Below are 2547 nucleotides of genomic sequence, written 5' to 3'. Positions count from 1 at the left end.
TTTGAGAAAGATATACAACTAGTTGCCCACTTTGAGCTTTATTGGTTTTTCTTGGTGCTTTATATTAAAATTATGAAATATTTTGTTGACCTTAGGTTTGTAATTGGAGCAATTAAGTTGTTGAATTGTTAGAAAAATTCTTCTCTATATCTCTTATGTGAAAAAGAAAAAAAAAAGTGTGTGTAAGTTGCAAACGAAAAAAAATAGTAAAAAGGAAAAAAAAGGGGGGGGGGGCTTACATTTGAATGAAAGAAAGAGGAGTAAAGAAAGTGAAAATATTAAAATCATTACTCCAAGAGCTTCATCTATAAACCTAGGAGATATTTGTGATTGTTTTAAATAAGTTAACTCCTTGTTTATCCTTTTTCTTCATTTTATCTCACCTTAATTATTATAACTTTTTGGCCACATTATAACCTGTAAAAGACCTTATGATTTTTAATTGTATTCAGTTGACTTAATGGAGAATTGGTTTATCGTCAAGCCTATGGTAGTATATTTCTTCTTAGAGGAATTGAGCGTTCCCTATTTTTGTCCTTATACACTAAAAGAGAGAGAGGAGAGTAGAGTATCATAGTTTGATGATCAAGCAAGAAGATAAAGAATATAAAATTTTAAATGCCTTTTGATTACTTGAACTCAGTAATATTACTTTTGTGTTTTTTGTATCTTTGTTATTTTGGGTTTCTTGTTTTGATGATATATTTCAAATTGTTCATTTTTTCTTTAGGCAGGATTTTTGCTTGAGGGCAAGCAAATCATGAGGGGGCTAATAAGTTCATATTTTGATATATTTTATGACTTATATTTATACACTTAAACTCTATTTTATATATATTTATCCTAATTATGTTATTAATTATTGCAATTTAGTTGGAAGTTGTTATTAGTGCATTACAGCGATATTTTGGATAAAAATGAGATGTTTTTAGTCCTTGGCAGTGTTATGTGAAGTTAAGTTTGAATTTTGAATTTAAAATTTAAACTTAAATATGAAAATTTGGAGCGATTATGATTGTGGATAAAATTGATTTGAAAAGATAGAGCTCAACTAACTAGAAACTCAGAACATAGCCTATATAAAGAGGCGTTATGCTCCATACTTGAGACACTTCCACTTCTCTACACACCTTTTTCCTCTTTTTAGTCCTAACCAAACTCATCTCTGAGAGTCATTGAAGACCATTGACAAGGACAACAAACTTTTCCTCAGAGTCCAAGTAAGTGATTGAGCGCCACTTCGGAGAACGAGAACTCTTTTTATCTTTTATCTTTCTAGGATTCTTTGTTTGAATTTTCCTTTGTGGTTATGAGTTTATTTATCATGTTCTTCGTAGTTTATTTTGTTATAAGTAACTAAACTCATAGCTAGGGATATGGCAGATCCTACTTCAAACTTTGTGTGATTTTTTCTTTTCATGTTGGTATTAGTTTTCCTTTAATGTTTGGTTTTATTCTATTTAAATGTATTATGTATGTTAACATTTGATCACCCTTAGCACCCCATAGTTAGTTACATTGTAAGCGATCGTATCACATGTAATTAACAGAACTATAGGATAAAACGAGACAAAGGGCTAGGTTAATCACACTAAATTCCTTTCTTTTAGCTGTTATTAAATTAACAAACTCATAGGATCTTTACGCTTTCTTGACCAATTACCTTGCATGATCATTGCGGGTGTTTGTTCAAGGAAAAGAATATTGACATTGCATAATCATTGGATGTTAATAGAACTGATTATGAATGGTTGGCAAATATTTGGATACCTATATGGAATAAATTAATTAGAACATAAAGAAGTGTAGCATGTGAAGCCATAAGTTCTAGATTCATTTCATCTAATCTCTCTCATACATTGTATTACTATTCTTTTAATTTATTGTTAATATTAAGCTCTGTTTTTGGTCTGTTATAATCCTATTACATTTAAACAATCGAATCAAGCTATTCTTGGTACTTGAAAATACTCCGTGGGACGATAACTTTTGAATTCTTTTTGAAAATCCTTTATTACTTTTTGACGAGTACACTCTCCCATGAACAAGTTTTTGCCCGAGTATCGTCCTCAAAGATTAGTTCTATTAATTACCACTTCACAAATCAATAACTAGTTGAGCTAAATGAAATGAAGTAAAAGGTGCAGTAAAATGTAAATGTTGAGTAAAATAGAGCTACAAATTTTAGTAATAAAATGATAAGTGAATGAAGTTATGACTGATTTAACCTCTTTATCAATTGCAAAACTGAAGTAAATATGAACTCTAAGTTCCTTAATTGATTGATGATCAACTTCACTAGATTAATCAAAGTTCAATTCCTTGACTCATTGATCCTAATATTCAATTAACTATCCTAATTTTTTAGGTGCAAAACAATCAAACATTACATTAGGCATCAAAAATTAAGATATTACAAGATTACGAATTCTTATCCCTAACATATCCATAACCTTTGTAACATCCTCGTTTTTATATTTATTATTATAGCATTGAATGTTGGTTATATTTATAAAGTTATTTGAATTTTAGAGAGTTTAAATGATG

The sequence above is a fragment of the Abrus precatorius genome, unplaced genomic scaffold, assembly GCF_003935025.1.
Source record: "Abrus precatorius isolate BTA unplaced genomic scaffold, Abrus_2018 Scaffold8, whole genome shotgun sequence".
NCBI lineage: Eukaryota > Viridiplantae > Streptophyta > Magnoliopsida > Fabales > Fabaceae > Abrus > Abrus precatorius.
Note: the sequence above shows the minus strand (reverse complement) of the source record.